General features: G+C 37.2%; 1 long non-coding RNA gene across 6 annotated transcripts in view; it reads right to left on the bottom strand.

Annotated features, from left to right (window-relative positions):
* Nucleotides 1–13755, bottom strand: part of LOC123541510 (uncharacterized) — a 30034-nt gene extending 16279 nt beyond the window's left edge. For 4 of the 6 annotated variants that reach the window (XR_008371898.1, XR_008371900.1, XR_008371899.1 and 1 more), the window contains exons 1-2: nucleotides 6791–6847; nucleotides 4311–4394 (exon numbers count right to left, since the gene is read on the bottom strand). This is a non-coding gene — a long non-coding RNA (uncharacterized LOC123541510). Of the gene's footprint in view, nucleotides 1–4310; nucleotides 4395–6383; nucleotides 6848–13545 lie in introns of those variants that run through there. The other 2 variants (XR_008371901.1, XR_008371902.1) reach the window with 2 other exon arrangements.
* Between the last annotated feature and the right edge of the window lie 4577 nt (nucleotides 13756–18332).

The raw sequence follows: 18332 nt of genomic DNA, 5'->3' as shown, positions 1-18332 counted from the left end.
GTGACTTTGGTAGTGAGCTCAAGATACAAGCAGGACACATAAAATATTCAGATTGCTCTTCCAAATGTATATGTTAATGGCATCATAAGAGTATATATATGATTTTATGAGCTAATTATGTTTGCGATTTGCCTTTTTTCAATGTTAAATATGTATTGTAACGGTTAAATGTTCATTCAATAATCTACTAGCGAAACTTGCGAGGTAATATCCCGTAATAACTCTAAGCCAACGTTAACTTATAATGTAAGATTTAACCATAATTATGAAAAGTCGTATGCATAGTTAAAGCTTCAACCACGAATAATTTCTTGTCTGTATGTATCCATAAAATCGTGAATTAGTGCGCCTAAATGTCGCATAACGTATGTATATTAACGCAAAATTACAAAGAAGAGCGGTATATTTCAACAATGCATAACGCCTAAACAAGTTAAGTGGTGTTGCTGATTTTTCACTATCTTTATAAGTAGAACACATTGTATTTTAAGTAGGTTTAACTTTTTAAGACAAAAATATTTCAACATTTTTGTAAGGCAATTGCTTGTTATTAACGACTTTGGGCGCTATACCAAATAGAAATTTATAGCTACTTAAATGTTGGCGAGGGATACTATATTAAGTACTTGCTAAACTTTTGGCTTTCAGTACATCACGTGTCTGATAGGCAGGCGTATACCTTTTAAATCTTCCTACATTGAGCAAGAGATAGTTATAAATGATCACCATAATATTATTGTAACAGAATTTTACTTGATTGTCTCTGAAAAGAGTGAAGAAGAAAGTCGCTTGAAGAAGTGAACTGCACCTTATCCTCTTATTTTTGTACACTGTTCCTTACCATCAGACAAAAAACTGTGTAATTTAAAATTACGACTTTTAATCGGCTCCAGACTAACCATGATGGAAATATATATTGAAATTTTACTTCTTATCAGAAAAATAGCTCACAACTATTTGAATAATTAGGGAAAAAGACCATTTTTGCTAATCGCACTATTCCTTATCCCGTGTTTTCAGGAGGATTTTCTATCGATTCAAATCCCATGACCAGCATTCCAGACAAATTTCAGCACTGTTTCCAAAGTTAAAGGTACTGATAGATAGAAAAAACAGTGGAGCAGGTTGATAGCCATGTGTCATGGTCTAGAAATCTTTGAAAAAGATAAAAAGTAAGAAAAACTCACATTTTCAGTTTTGGCGGCCATTTTGTTTCGGTGGTAAGGAGTAGATCGAATACCCCCCTTGGATCATACATGACCCAGTTTCGAACTTGACCTAGATATCATCAAGATGAACATTCAGACCAATTTTCATACAGATCCCATGAAAAATATGGCCTTTAGAGAGGTCACAAGGTTTTTCTATTATTTGACCTACTGACCTATTTTTTGAAGGCACGTAACCCAGTTTCGAACTTGACCTAGATATCATCAAGGTGAACATTCTGACCAATTTTCATGAAGATCTTGTGAACTATATGGCCTCTAGAGAGGTCACAAGGTTTTTCTATTTTTAGACCTACTGACCTAGTTTTTGATGGCACGTTACCCAGTTTCGAACTTGACCTAGATATCATCAAGCTGAACATTCTGACCAACTTCCATAAAGATCCCACACAAAATGTGACCTCAAGAGTGGTCACAAGCAAAAGTTTACGGACGCACGCACGGACGGATGGACGGACGACAGACGCTGCGTGATCACAAAAGCTCACCTTGTCACTATGTGACAGGTGAGCTAAAAAACAAGAAAGTAGGTCAGTAGGTCAAGATCACAGTCAAGTGACATCATAATACTTGGGGTCATCAGATAATTATAATTAAACAGTCTTGGAAATAGGATCAGATGATTTTTAAGTATTTTTCCTATAAAACTCGCATAATAATTAAGTGACCACAGCCAGGGCGGGGCCTCTTTTAATCCCAGGGGCATAATTTGAACACTTTTGGTAGAGGACTACCAGACAATGCATCATACCAAATATCAAAAGCCTAGGTCGTATGGTTTCAGACAAGAAAATTGTTCAAGTTTTTTCCTATATAAGTCTATATAAAACTTGGGACCCCCAGGGCAGGGCCATATTTGACCCTAGAGGGATAATTTGAACAATCTTGGTAGAGGACCATAAGACAATGCTAAAAACCAAACATCAAAGGTCTAAGTGTTGTGGTTTTAGACAAGAAGATTTTTAAACTTTTTTTCCTATATAAGTCTATGTAAAACTTGCGACCCCCGGGGCGGGGCCATATTTGATCCAAGGGGGATAATTTGAACAATCTTGGTAGAGGACAACTAGATGATGCTACATACCAAATATCAAAGCCCTAGGCCATGTGGTTTTGGGCCTCTTTTCACCCCAGGGGTACAATTTAAACAATTTTGACTGAGGACCATAAGACAATGCTACATTACAAATATCAAAGGTCTAAGTGTTGTGGTTTCAGACAAGAAGATTTTTAAACTTTTTTCCTATACAAGTCTATGTAAAACTTGGGACCCCCGGGGCGTGGCCATATTTGATCCTAGGGGGATAATTTGGACAATCTTGGTAGAGGACCACTAGGTGATGCTACATAACAAATATCAAAGCCTTAGGCAATGTGGTTTTGTACAAGAAGATTTTCAAAGTTTTCCCTATATAAGTCTATATAAACCATGTGACCCCCGGGGTGGGGCCATATTTGACCCTAGGGGAATAATTTGAACAAACTTGGTAGAGGACCACTAGATGATGCTACATACCAAATATCAAAGCCCTAGGCCATGTGATTTTGTACAAGAAGATTTTCAAAGTTTTCCCTATATAAGTCTATATAAACCATGTGACCCCTGGGGCGGGGCCATATTTGACCCTAGGGGGATAATTTGAACAATTTTGGTAGAGGACCACTAGATGATGCTACACACCAGATATCAAAGCCCTAGGTCCTGTGCTTTTGGACAAGAAGATTTTTAAAGTTTTTCCTTTTGGTTGCCATGGCAACCGAGTTCTGCATGGAATGAAATTCTTTGAACAATTTTGAAAAGGGACCACCCAAGGATCATTCCTGTGAAGTTAGGTGTAATTCTGCCAAGTGGTATTCAAGAAGATTTTTTTAGAAAATGTTGACGGACGGACAACACACGACGGACATTGAGCGGTCACAATAGCTCACCATGAGCCTTTGGCTCAGGTGAGCTAAAAATATATTTTATATTAATTTTGTCACCTAGAATGGTCCATCTGACACAGGCAGTATATATGATAAAAATCAGCAGTCATTCTATGAAGTCAAATGTCTTTCATTCAAGAAAATGGTTTTAATGTATTTACAGATGACTGGACATGCAAGTATGTCCAAAATAGGCACCTATGAAGCCAGATTGTTATCCTGTGACCTAAACTCATACTGGAATTTCAATTTTCTGTTCACTAGCTAAAAACCTATTAGCAAAATATCAAGTCCACTTATCATATTTTTGTATAACATCCTCACCGAGCTTCCAGTTTATCATATCTCATTAACTTATGTCTTTCCACCCAAGCTATAATGTATAAGAACTACATGAGCCAGCCCATAACACATTCAAAGTTCATTTTATTTATTCATTTTGTTGGGTTTTAACGTTGCACCGACAAAATTACAGATCATATGGCGACTTTCCAGCTTTGATGGTGGATGAAAATCCTCTGTGCATTATTTCACCAAGAGCGGCACCTGAGTAGAACCACTGACTTCCCAAAATCCAGCTGGATGGCTTCCTCACATGAATTCAATGCTCCGAGTGAGGCTCGAACCAACATCGATGTGAGGCAAGTGATCTGAAGCCAGCAGCCTTAACCATTCATCTACACAGACCCCAACATTCAAAGTTCAGAATACATCTAGAATATTCATGAGTGTTTAATTAGAGTATTGATGCTTCATTTGGTTATTACTGAAAGGACTAAATATTGTGACACTCGACACTTCAGCATTTGCTGACCCTTAAATTCCATTTGTGTTTAAAAAGATTATATTTATACTTAGTAACTGTTACTAAGTATAAATATAATCTTTAGTCTGCTGGTGGCAAGTGAATCTGCCTTTGCGCCAAGCGCAGCGGCAGTGCAGTATATTTGCATACTTTAATAAAAGCTCTGGAGGTTTCACATCAGTCTGATCCAGAACCACCTTCTAAAGTTCTTGCTTGGCATTTCAGCAGTATAATGTATCCATCCAGCATAATGTAGGAAGGAGAGGTGGCCAAGCTTTTTGGCAGTGCAGACATATGTTAGATTGCCTGATTAGGTGCTGGAGATCTAACAAAAATGCTTTACAAGTTACCTGATACTAGAGCTTCAACCATAGAATGCTTTGCTAGACATACACTTTCTGTCTTGTGAGGTATCTGGTCTGTTCTTGATGTATCTGTAAATGGATGCTTATGAGAAGTCTATAATGGAAATTCTTCTGTATATAAGGCAAAGCAAAGCAGCTGTACGGACTGTGTGTATATATATTTTTTAGAATCTTTTTTCTTGACTGCTCCTTGGTACAATGTCAGACAGTTTGCTTCTCAAAATAACAATATGTCCTGTCTGAATTTAAAGACATGCATCCATTATATTTCATTACAAGTTCTGCAGATTATTTACACTGTTTCCAAAATACTGATCTCTGTATAGTATTTTTTCAATAATTTAAGAAAGTTATTTTGTAAACATGAAATTATGTACTAAGAAAATTCTACCTCAGGGATCGGCTTTACTGAGGCTGTTGAGCACTTGCCCATAGACTAATTTTTGGGGATCTTTCAAACATTTCAAATATTTCACTTGTCTGTTGGGGCAACTGAGTATAATTTTTTGCTTGCCCACACTCCACTTTTACCTGCTCCGTACAATAAGGTGGTTCTCTAGTTTTTTATCAGCAACAGGTTTCCATGATTGTTCAGGCCCCTGTGACCTTGACCTTTGATCTACTACCCTAAAATTATTACAGACCCTATCAACATGCATGTGTATGAAGTTTTAAGGTTCTAGGTCAAACGGTTCTCCAGTTATTGAAAAAAATTAAGTGTTACAGAGAGATGGCCCCTGTGATGTTGACCTTTGATTAAGTGACAAAAAAACAATAGAGGTCATTTACTCTGTAATTCCTATCACCCTATGAAGTTTGAAGCTTCTAGGTCAAATGGTTCTCAAGTTACTGACAGGAAATGGATTTCCATATTCTAGCTGCTGTGACCTTGACTTTTAACAGTCACCCCAAAATCAATAAGGGTTAGGGTTAGTTATATTACATGTCCAATCATCCTATGAAATTTGAACATTCTTGGTAAAGTGGTTCTCAAATTATTGATAAGAAATGGTCTTCCATGTTCAGACCCTGTGACCTTGACCTTGAACAGTGACTTCAAAATCATTAGGGGTCATCTGCTCTGCATGTCCAATCATCATATAAAGTTTCGACATTCTGGGTCAAGTGGATTGGAAATGGTTTACCATTTTCAGGCTCCAGTGACCTTGACCTTTAACTGTATACGCCATAAGCCTATCATCCTATGAGGTTTCAAGCTTCTAGGTCAAGTGGTTCCAGTTATTAGTAGGAAAACAAGCTCTCCCCCTTAACAAGAATTCTCCAACTTGGTATTACATTGACCTTGGATGGGAAGGATGTCATACATGTAGCTTTTGACGATAGTAATTTGTACTTGCATACAAAAATTTAACCAAGGGCCAGGCATCAAGCACATGTGGGGTGAGTAGAATAGCTCTTTGACATGTCTAGGGATAGGAATCCACAGTCTTAGCCTGGGAAGCTGTTGATAATATTTGTGCTTTGTCAGAAGAAATCATACCTAATATTTATTCATTAAAGATATCACTTTATTTGAGCTAATTAGTGTTAATTGGCATTCATCGAGTTTCTGATATTATCATAATATCCTGGGAAAATATGAAGGAGTTTCCATGTAAATACAGATTATCGATTTTCTATAATTAGCCTAATTAACATGTGATCATATTTGCGCTTGTTTGAATCGAAAACCAGGCAATGCTGCCGAAATTTCGGCAATTAATTTTTGTAGATCACTAGGTCTGCATTAATATAACATCTTGATAGCTATGACCTGGAACAACTGATACGGGGACTGGAAACCGGCATTTATTTTATCTTATGCTGTCGTCCAATCGAAGCGTATGCTGTAGGTTATTCTGCTATTACTCAAACACTTACGCCTTACAGTTTAACTCGTCCTTTCAGTGAAAATCTGGGAAAGCATTTGTTGAATTTTTTGTTGAAAACAAAAGTTCTGCCATGAAATTATTGCCTGCATCTGTTTTTAAATGGAAAATATCTACATTAATGTTACTTTTCGCCCTGTGAAAATGGCTAAATCTAGACTTGTCTTACCCAGAGAGAAAGATGTTGTTTTTCACATGATATTTGCCTTGTTGATTCAAGAGTATTTAGAACAAAAAAATTAGGACATATTTTAATGAAAATAGCAAGTCAAAACTGTAAACTGTTGCCTGAAAATATTTGTTTATGATATTGCTTTGTTCTTCACCATTTAAATGCGTGTTAAACCTAGATGATTTTCTGCAGTTTTATCTAAAAGTTCGGAATACTAAATGTAACTTCGTTGTCGGCCTTTTTTAAAAAAAATATTGTTATTTTAATTTAAATTAGGGCTGTCATCGATAGAAACGATATCGATGTATCAACGATATTTTTTGGTTGATCGATTATCGATTCCCATTTTCAAAAATCGATATTTTACAGAGAGAAAAAACAACTGTCTAGATAAACACTCAGACCCTCTAAAACAACTTTTTCTGCCTGCAAAAATGTGCCGTAAGTAACGGAAGTTGTCAAAAAAGGTCATGTCTAAACTTGTACCATAGCAGTCTTTTCCCACTAGCCGGCACTACCTATATGGGTAGAAGTAAAAAGGGCTCAACTTCAGAATCTATTTGCAAAAAGTTACGTTGTCCTGTCTTGAAAGGTCGCTTCGTTGTTTGTGCATGTAAAAACATAGTGTATATACTGTTTCTACGTCAATCCAGGCCCGTGTGCAGGATTTGATTGCTGGGGGGCCAAACCTGGGGGTGGGTTCGGGAGGGGTACCCCCTCCCGATTGTGAAAATTTTTTAATATGGCACATGAATAGATGCATTTTCCTGCTGCCTGAAACACCTTTAAGGATGCATGAATGTATTATACATTTAAGGAAAAGTCTACTTTTTAATCATTTCATCAAGCCTTTTCAATGTATGTATGATTGTACAGTCACAGTGTATGGACTTATTTTTCTGTATGATACCCAGTTGAAAAAAAATGTTGAAGTTTTAAGATGATTATTAAGTAGACTAGCTCCTAGACTATGATGATTTTTTTTTCACATTTTTATGATTTCATGTAGTGAACTGAGCCAGTCTATATACTATGTCCAATATTACAATTTTAACATCAGTCCTCTTAGAAAATCTCTAGAATAGACTGGCTTTTGTCTCTATGAACATAAAAAAGAAAAAAAAATCATAGAAATATCGTAATTATCAGTCTAGTGGCTAGTCTAATTATTAAAGGTATCCTATTTGCAAAATGGCCAAATGTTTTTAGATTTCCAACAAAACAAACGAAGAATTATGACAATTACTATTTACATCACAGATTTCAAATGACAATGAACTCTTAACTGTACCAAAGATCTATAAAAATAAAAAGATGTGTATTTTATACTTCTTTGACTGTACAAACTATAACATCACAGCACATATTAAATATTTTTATGTATAAAACCTCTCATAAGTAACGAGTTTTAGATACGTTTTGTAAGATTTACTGAGAAACTATTTTTAAAACTATGAGAGTTTTTAAGTAAGGTTATTGGACCCAAAAGAGTAAAATTGATACAGTAGTTTCAAATTCATAATTGTTGTAAAATAAAAAGATAGGATAAATATGTATCAATTTAATAAATTTGGGGAATGTGCCTTAATGTAAAAAAAAAAATACAACCATCATAATGTTTCAATTTTCAAATTCATTTTATGATTTACTTAACAAAACCAACAATGTAATGCTCATTTTATAACACTTCCAAAGAGTAAAAAACATAATAGTTTCTCCACTACCCAATCAAGTACCGATCAAGCGATCAATGAAGCATGCACAGATAAACTTTTACCTGTGACATGCCTGGGGCTAATTTCCACTACTGGACACGGTTTTATGGCTCTTTAGCCTGTGTTTTCCTGTCAAATCAAGCCAGTTGCGCTGGTGTATAAATTTGTTAATTGAGGGGCCCATAGTAATAAAAATCGTAACTAGCCAGCCAGCTGGGGGGGCCCGGGCCCCCTGGCCCCCCACCTGGACATGTGCCTGCAATCTCGGCTTTTTGCTTGTTCGCGTATAGCTGATCACTCAGTAGAAAGGTACAGAATTTAGCTAGTGTCCGTAACAATAACAATCAACAAGAGCTGTCCGTAAGACAGCCAAGCTCGACTATTCGAAATATTGTCACAGAAGCAGGAAATTATTACCCAAAATGTTAAATATCAAAAGAGTTTTAAGTTCGAAACGGGACATAATTTGACCAAAATGCATATCAGTTATGGGACTTGATGCTATCAACTAGTTTAATAACCCCGAAGAAACATGTGAAGTTTCAATTCCATATCTGCATTAGTTTTGGAGATAGTAACTTGCATGTAAAACTTTAACCAGAATTTTCTAAGTCCAAAAGGGGGCATAATTTGCTCAAAATACATGTTAAGAGTTATGGAACTTGACCCAGTGAGGTTGGTAACTGACCTAGAAAAAGAATAAATAAGTTTCAAAGCTATATGCCTTTTGGTAATAGCTGTATGTACTTGTACGCAAAACTTTAACCAGGATTTTCTAAGTCCAAAAGGGGGCATAATTTGCCCAAAATACATGTCAGAGTTATGGGACTTGATTCTATCAACTAGTTTTATAACCCCGAAGACACATGTGAAGTTTCAATTTAATATCTGCATTAGTTTTGGAGATAGTAACTTGCATGTAAAACTTTAACCAGGATTTTCTAAGTCCAAAAGGGGGCATAATTTGCTCAAAATACATGTCAGAGTTATGGGACTTGGCCCAGTGAGGTAGGTAATTGATCTAGAAAAAGAAAAAATAAGTTTCAAATCAATATGCCTTTTAGTAATAGCTGTATGTACTTGCACGCAAAACTTTAACCAGAATTTTCTAAGTCCAAAAGGGGGCATAATTTGGCCAAAATACATGTCAGAGTTATGGGACTTGACCCAGTGAGGTAGGTAATTGATCTAGAAAAAGAAAAAATAAGTTTCAAATCTATATGCCTTTTAGTAATAGCTGTATGTACTTGCACGCAAAACTTTAACCAAAATTTTCTAAGTACAAAAGGGGGCATAATTTGGCCAAAATGAAGGTCAGAGTTATGGGACTTGGTGCTATCAACTAGTTTTATAACCCCAAAGACACATGTGAAGTTTCAATTCAATATCTGCATTAGTTTTGGAGATAGTAACTTGCATGTAAAACTTTAACCAGAATTTTCTAAGTCCAAAAGGGGGCATAATTTGCTCAAAATACATGTTAGAGTTATGGAACTTGACCCAGTGAGGTTGGTAATTGACCTAGAAAAAGAATAAATAAGTTTCAAAGCTATATGCCTTTAAATGATAGCTGTATGTACTTGCATGCAAAAACTTAACCAAGGTGTGACGCCGACGCCGACACCAGGGTGAGTAGAATAGCTAGACTATTCTTCGAATAGTCGAGCTAAAAATGGCCGAAGAGGAAGCCGTCGCTGGCTTAAATAGTGGAAAAAGAGTCGAAAGACGGAAAGAAAAGCTTTGTTTGGGTTCGTAGAAACACAAGGTGTTGCTTAAACATGTCTTTCAGTACAACAAACAAACAGCCAAACACTACACATTTGAGGCCCATCGAAAACGTGGGCAAAAGTTAAAAAAGAAAACCAAAAAAAAAAACAAGAGGACCATGATGGTCCTGAATCGCTCACCTCTTCCCACATGACCCAGTTTTGAGTATGACGTCGTTTTTTCTATTATTTGACATAGTGACCTAGTTTTTGAGCTCATGTGACCCAGTTTTGAACTTGACCTAGATATTATCAAGATAAAAATTCTGACCAATTTTCATGAAGATCCATTGAAAAATATGGTCTCTAGAGAGGTCACAAGGTTTTTCTATTATTTGACCTATTGACCTAGTTTTCAAATATATGTGACCCTGTTTTGAACTTTACCTAGATATCAAGGTGAACATTCTCACTAATTTTCATGAAGATCTCATGAAAAATATGGCCTCTAGAGAGGTCACAAGGTTTTTCTATTTTTATACCTACTGGCCTAGTTTTTGACCGCACGTGACCCAGTTTCGAAAATGACCTAGATATCATCAAGGTGAACATTCAGATCAATTTTCATGAAGATCCATTGAAAAATATGGCCTCTAGAGAGGTCAAAAGATTTTAATAATTTTAGACCTACTGACCTAGTTTTTGACCACAGTTGACCCAGTTTCAAACCTGACCTAGAGATCATCAAGATGAACATTCAGACCAACTTTCATACAGATCCCATGAAAAGTATGGCCTCTAGAGAGGTCACAAGTTTTTTTTATTATTTGACCTACTGACCTAGTTTTTTATGGCACGTGACCCAGTTTCAAACTTGACCTAGATATCATCAAGTTGAACATTCTGACCAATTCTAGAGAGGTCACAAGGTTTTTCTATTTTTAGACCTACTGACCTAGTTTTTGAGCGCAGTTGACCCAGTTTCAAACTTGACCTATATATCATCAAGATAAACATTCAGATCAACTTTCATACAGATCCCATGAAAAATATGGCCTCTAGAGAGGTCACAACGTTTTTTCATTATTTGACCTACTGACCTACTTTTTGATGGCACGTGACCCACTTTCGAACTTGACCTAGATATCATCAAGCTGAACATTCTGACCAATTTTTATGGAGTTCCATTCACAAGTATGGCCTCTAGAGAGGTCACAAGGTTTTTCTATTTTTAGACCTACTGACCTAGTTTTTGACCGCACATGACCCTGTTTCGAACTTGACCTAGATATCATCAAGATGAACAATCAGACCAACTTTCATACAGATCCCATGAAAAATATGGCCTTTAGAGAGGTCACAAGGTTTTTCTATTATTTGACCTACTGACCTAGTTTATGATGGCATGTGACCCACTTTCGAACTCGACCTAGATATCATCAAGATGAACATTCAGACCGACTTTCATATAGATCCCATGAAAAATATGGCCTATAGAGAGGTCACAAGGTTTTTCTATTATTTGACCTACTGACCTAGTTTTTGAAGGCACGTGACCCACTTTTGAACTTGACCTAGATATCATCAAGGTGAACATTCTGACCAATTTTCATGAAGATCTCATGAAATATATGGCCTCTAGAGAGGTCACAAGGTTTTTCTATTTTTAGACCTACTGACCTAGTTTTTGACCGCACGTGACCCAGTTTCGAACTTGATCTAGATATCATCAAGATGAACATTCAGACCAACTTTCATACAGATCCCATGAAAAATATGGCCTTTAGAGAGGTCACAAGGTTTTTCTATTATTTGACCTACTGACCTAGTTTTTGATGGCACGTGACCCAGTTTCGAACTTGACCTAGATATCATCAAGGTGAACATTCTGACCAATTTTCATGAAGATCTTGTGAAATATATGGCCTCTAGAGAGGTCACAAGGTTTTTCTATTTTTAGACCTACTGACCTAGTTTTTGATGGCACGTGACCCAGTTTCGAACTTGACCTAGATATCATCAAGGTGAACATTCTGACCAACTTTCATAAAGATCCCATGAAGAATGTGACCTCTAGAGTGGTCACAAGCAAAAGTTTACGGACTGACGCACGCACGGACGACGGACACCGCGCGATCACAAAAGCTCACCTTGTCACTTTGTGACAGGTGAGCTAAAAAACAAAACAAAAAACAAAAACACGCGATGCCAGTACCGAATGTAAGTGCAAGGTAAAAATTAGACAGGGTATGAAACAGGCTAAAAATAAATAAAAACATGGTAAATAAATAAATTAATAAATTTAATAAATAAATAGATATCTGTGGAAGAAAAATGCAGAATTTTAGCTGTTTGAAACCCGACTCCAGTGCCTGGTATTATAGTTCACTAGGTTGTAAAGTAGGATAAATGCAAAAGAGGAGTGAAGGCACAATGAAGATCTATAAAAGATTTCATTAATTTTCATTTATTTTATTTATTTCACAGATACAAATACAACACAATCAAACAGTAATATAAAAAGTAGGCAATAAAACTAAACATAACATTAACAAGAAGGTATATAGCATGCCCATGAACAAACAGGTTTTTAATCTAACTTAATAATCGATATATCGATGTATCGTCGATATTTGTCTTCCGATATATCGGTATCGTCGATATGCCAAAGACCCAATCAATGACAGCCCTAATTTAAATACATTGTATTTTTCACACATCAGTTTTAAGATTAAATTTATTAAACTAATTTTTGGAGTTTAAACAACAATTTCGTTTGAAACATTCCGTACGTTCAAGAAGAATGTTTCTGTATGTAGAAATCTGACATTATAAACATTATGGCTCTACAAGATTAAGAAAAGTGTCAGCTTTCTGTTATTTTCCATTTTTTTTTATTCATATCCAACAAAAATCGGCCCTTTGATAAAGGTTTGAAGTTACGTGGTAAAATATTTCTTCAGGGAAGTGAGCTCGAGTTAATTCATAATAATTAAGCATATCACCACATACAGTTGCATGCTGTTTTTGCTTCAGAATCCCTTTAGATCAATCTCTGATCATCTAATTATCGCCACTTAACATGTGACTGGTAAACCCTTTGAACAATAAGTGTTATAGCTCCATGATTAACATGAGGTCATATGCTAATTACACGCTAATCGATAGTGGCGGAAACAAAATATCGATCGCTAACGACTGGTCGATATTTACAGGTTTGGACGACCGCATCATACAGATAAATGTATTGATTTATACGGAGTTTCTACTCCCCGTATTAGACCTTCCTGCAATGACGCAAATTTAGGTGGCGCTGCGGTCGGAAAAGAGGCTTCCCCATGCTGTCAATTTGCAGCAAGGTAGAAAAAAAAGTTAGAAATTGTCAGACTGGATTCCCAGGCTACCACAGTCTTACTCATTTGGCTTATTGGGATGACATATTTTATGATCTGATAAAGACTGATTTTCTAGCAGTCATCCCTCAGCTTTGATCTATACACAGAGCTCTGAATTTGGCTACCCATATCGGGCTGTACTGTACAGTCTGTAGATCTAGTAAAAAGTTATCATGCTGTCCCGAAACATCTTATTATTTGGACTAAGATCCGTAGCCCTAGACACTTCAACAGCTCTAACCTTTCTTCGAATTGTTGCGGTAAAATTAACAAAAAATATCTTTTGTGACACTCGTTTCATCGACGTTTGTTCAAGTGGAAGCTAGATTGACAGCTTTGATACCTTTTATGTGCGTCTTGCGACCCAGATTGACTCCAGCTAGTTGTATCGCTTTTACTTATACTTCTCATTGTCAACCCGAATCGTCGGTTTTGTTAATAAGTATGGATTGAATTTTATTCGTTTCAATCGCTGTCACCTTTCCATATAGCATGTTTAACATAGAAATTAAGCTACAAAATATACGTGCGGACCTTCAGCGCATTGGTTTATCCGGACGTGACGTCATACCAGCTTTCACGTGCGGCTATGCAAATTTTATTTGAGCCGCGCCATGTGAAAACCAACAGAGTAATTCTATCTATCTTATCTTCCGTAACCGCCGAACCCCTTGCGGGGACATAGACGTTTTGCGCGTCAAAATCATAAAGAGAAAGAATATAGTGATAAAAATTTAGAGTTGAAGAAACTAAAAAATAACTTTAGTGAAATAAAAAGGTTAAAATTTGAGTTTGCAGGATAACTAGGGCGAGACATGTTCAAGGCTGCAAACTGCGGCACTGAACTGCTCTAGGGTAGGGAGGTGGGCGACACTGGTGGGAAGTTGGTTCCAATGGTACACAGTTCTCGGAAAATAAGAGAACTTGTAATAGTTGGTGGTTGCAGTAATTAACCTATAACTTAGGGAATGGCCATAGCGGACACAACGGGTCATTGGGGATGGTAATCTACGATTGGGATAGCAACCAGATCATGATGAATCTTATAGAAGCGTGATAACCTAGAATCTATACGCCTTAAATCCAGTCGACGAAGGTTTAGGGAGTGTAGCATATCTGTTACACTGGAAGTACGGTCGTAGTCAGTCTTGATCCAACAAGCGGCTCTCCTTTGGACGCTTTCAATTTGGGGGCGTAATTTGCGACAGCATGAATCCAAACCAGCCTGCGAGGATCCATGCTGTCCGCTAGTATCTCTAATTCATATAGGCTTTGAAAGCGAACAACATGGGTCCTGACAATAGTGCGGGAGCACAGGCTGGTCTTGATCCATGCTGGTCGCAAGTTTACGCATTATGTTGGTTTTCTCATGGCGCGACTCATTTAAAGTTGGTGCATATATAAACAGAAAACATAAGTTACCGACATAATATTTAGCTCTATAAATTTACCGACATTCAAGTAATTGTATTCTAGGAATATACTCTAAGCAATTCTGTTAAGTACAGAGGTGCTCTGCCAGTGTGACAGCTATAAATGAAAGAGCTAGAGTATCTTGAACTCAGTTCTTGCTTCCACCGGCAACGAATGTAAGTGGTAGCCTACACTGTTTGTTTAAGACTGTCAAATTTCCTCCTGTTAAGGACAAGTTTTGTTCACATGATTTGAATACGTTACATCTTACTCACCTCACAGTCTAAGCTACACCATATAGTATGACATTGCAATAATCCAAATGTGAAATATCTAGACACAAAACTAAAATTTCAGCGGCTGCTTTTGTTACGTATTTTCGGAAGTTCTTAATTTGCAGGTAATTCAACGGCATGTGCGATTTAAATGATCTTTAAAGTTCAAGGTATGCACCGAGATATATAAAAAAATTGTGCTTTCACGTTTGACATATCATCACCAGCAATGTTAATGGAATTTGTAAACCATTTATTCAGTTGAGGTCTGCTACCAAACATAATAAATTCAGTTTTGGAAGTGTTCATTTTCAGTTTGTTTCGACTCATCTAGTCATTGATTATAAATGCGCACATTTCAAGGTCTCCGATCGCTTGTGATTCTACGGAAACAGATGTAGGACGAAAGCTTTAAATTTATTTGCTATATGATCATTCTCATAGCAAATTAAGGATCAAGAACGTTCTCCCTGACTAAACGCAGACGTCGTCAAAACAGCGGTATGTTACCACTAAGCAGCGTTTACGTAACCATCCGCCCCTTTCGTTTTGCTGTTCAAATGAAAAGAATACGGTGAATGTCAATATAGATTATTGTAACAAATAGAAAAAAAACATTGAAGATTTTCACAAAATAAATTCCATAATCGGAACAAGAATCTTTCACCAGGTAAAACCTTATAACATTTTTGACGCGTAAGTTTGATGGAGATTTCAATGTTATTTTCATGTAGTGTGAGTCAAACAGCCAATTAGAATTTAGAAGCTGAAGTAGATCTTACCCTGCTACATTTCTATAATGAACTTGTCCTTCCTTCAGTTTGGACAGTACCAGGAACTGTTTAAAGGGGTGCTTACAAAAAACATACTGATTGAATGGCGTACAGTGCAGATCATGATCAGAATGCACGTATGATCTGCACTGGCCGCAAAGGCAGAATCAGTCGAGACCAGCAGGATGTCACGTTGTTGCTGGTCGTTACATACACTGGGATAGGGCCTATATAGGGACAGACCTATATAAATGTTATGATATCTGAACATTTTCTCCATGACTGATTTAAATTGATCAGGGAAGCATTAAGATCAAAATAAATTTCATTTTTAAAAACAGCATTTTAATCCTTATACTTTGTAGTTTGTGCACAGATGTGGATAAATTTTGTACTTAAATTATAAAAATACGAAATTTCTATTTTAAAAATGGTTATTTATGAAAAATGGCTCTTTTCCTCGTGTTTTCTATTATGGGAATAGGGAGTGATAGTATCAATTTTATAACGAGCAGGGAAGCATTAAGATGCTATTAAATCACAAAAGTTTTTACATCATTATAATAATGAAAGATTAAAGTTTGTGCTCATATGTGGATAAATTATGTGGCTTAAAAAATGAAAAAGTTATTACAATTTAAAAAATCATTTCCTATATATATCTATAGTAACAAAATCAATCGGATCGAGAAATCGATAACGCCGATAGCGTATTTTCAAGGGAGACAATTTCATCGATAAGCCAGCGATTTGGCTATGAAAGCTGGCAATGATTTTTGTGGTATAATCTGAAAACTATTTCCAGTCAATAGCTGGATCTCCAGTTGTTCTTGATGCTAATAGGTCAAAGTTATCTCGCGGTTAAAAAAAACAAGAGCTGTCTCCATAGGATGACACATGCCCCCGATGGCACTTTGAATGAATAGTTATGGCTGATTTTAGAGTTTAAGACCTTTGACCTACGGAGCTGGGTCTTTCGCACGACACGTCGTCTTACTGTGTCACACATTCATGCGTAGTTATTTTAAAATCCATGCATGAATGACAATGATATGGACCGGACACGCCCATCAATGCACTATCATGAAAAATGACCTTTAATGTCTAAGTGTGACCTTGACCTTTGAGCTACGGACCTGGGTCTTGCGTGCGACACGTCGTCTTACTGTGGTACACATTCATGCCAAGTTATTTAAAAATCCATCCATCGATGACAAAGATATGGACCGGACACGCCCATCAATGCACTATCCTTTAACGTCTAAGTGTGACCTTGACCTTTGAGCTACTGACCTGGGTCTTGCGCGCGACACTTCGTCTTACTGTGGTACACATTCATGCCAAGTTATTTGAAAATCCATCCATCGATGACAAAGATATGGACCGGACACGCCCATCAATCCACTATCCTTTAACGTCTAAGTGTGACCTTGACCTTTGAGCTACGGACCTGGGTCTTGCACGCGACACATCGTCTTACTGTGGTACACATTCATGCCAAGTTATTTGAAAATCCATCCATCGATGACAAAGATATGGTCCGGAAACGCCCATCAATGCACTATCCTTTAATGTCTAAGTGTGACCTTGACCTTTGAGCTACGGACCTGGGTCTTGCGCGCGACACGTCGTCTTACTGTGGTACACATTCACGCCAAGTTATTTGAAAATCCATCCATCGTGACAAAGATGGACCGGGCACGCCCATCAATGCACTATCCTTTAATGTCTAAGTGTGACCTTGACCTTTGAGCTACGGACCTGGGTCTTGCGCATGACACGTCGTCTTACTGTGGTACACATTCATGCCAAGTTATTTGAAAATCCATCCATCGATGACGAAGATGTGGACCGGACATGAAAATTGCGGACAGACTGACAGACCGACAGACTGACAGACCGACAGATGGTTAAAAAACTATATGCTTCCCTTCGGGGGCATAAAAATCCGGTCAAAAACAACTTTGAACCAGAAAATAGGCAAGAAGTCAATAGGGGTCAGGAGCGAAAGTCAAAGAGACACTGATGGTTGGCTGCAATAGGGATCATCTACTTGGCATGTCCAGTCATCCCGCTAAGTTTCAACACTCTTGGCCTAGTGGTTCTCAATTCACTGTTCAGGCTCCTGTGACATTGACCTTTGATCAAGTGACTTCAAAATAAATAGGGGTCATCTACTCTGCATGTCCAATCATCCTATTAAGGTTCAACATTCTAAGTCAAGTGGTTCTCAAGTTATTGATCGGAATTTGTTTTCCATGTTCAGGCTCCTGTGACCTTGACTTTTAACAGAGTGACCCAAAAATCGATAGGGGTCGTCTACTCTGCATGTTCAGTCATCCTATGAAGTTTCAACATTCTGGATCAAGATGTTCTCAAGTTATTGATCGGAAATGGCCCCTGTGACCTTGACCTTTAACCGAGTGACCCCAAAAACAATATGGCTCATTTACTCTGCATAAACAATCATCCTATGAAGTTTCAACATTCTGGGTTGAGTGGTTCTCGAGTTACTGACCGGAAACAGTTTTCCATGGTCAGGCTCTTGTGACCTTGACCTTAAATTGTGACCCCAAAATTAATTGGGGTCATTTACTCTGCATGTCCAATTATCCTATGAAGTTTTTAACATTCTGGGTCAAGAGGTTCTCAAGTTATTGATGGGGAAC

This window comes from Mercenaria mercenaria, chromosome 7 (assembly GCF_021730395.1).
Source record: "Mercenaria mercenaria strain notata chromosome 7, MADL_Memer_1, whole genome shotgun sequence".
NCBI lineage: Eukaryota > Metazoa > Mollusca > Bivalvia > Venerida > Veneridae > Mercenaria > Mercenaria mercenaria.
The sequence above is the reverse complement of the archived record's forward strand: the minus strand, read 5'-3'. Positions and strand labels throughout refer to the sequence as shown.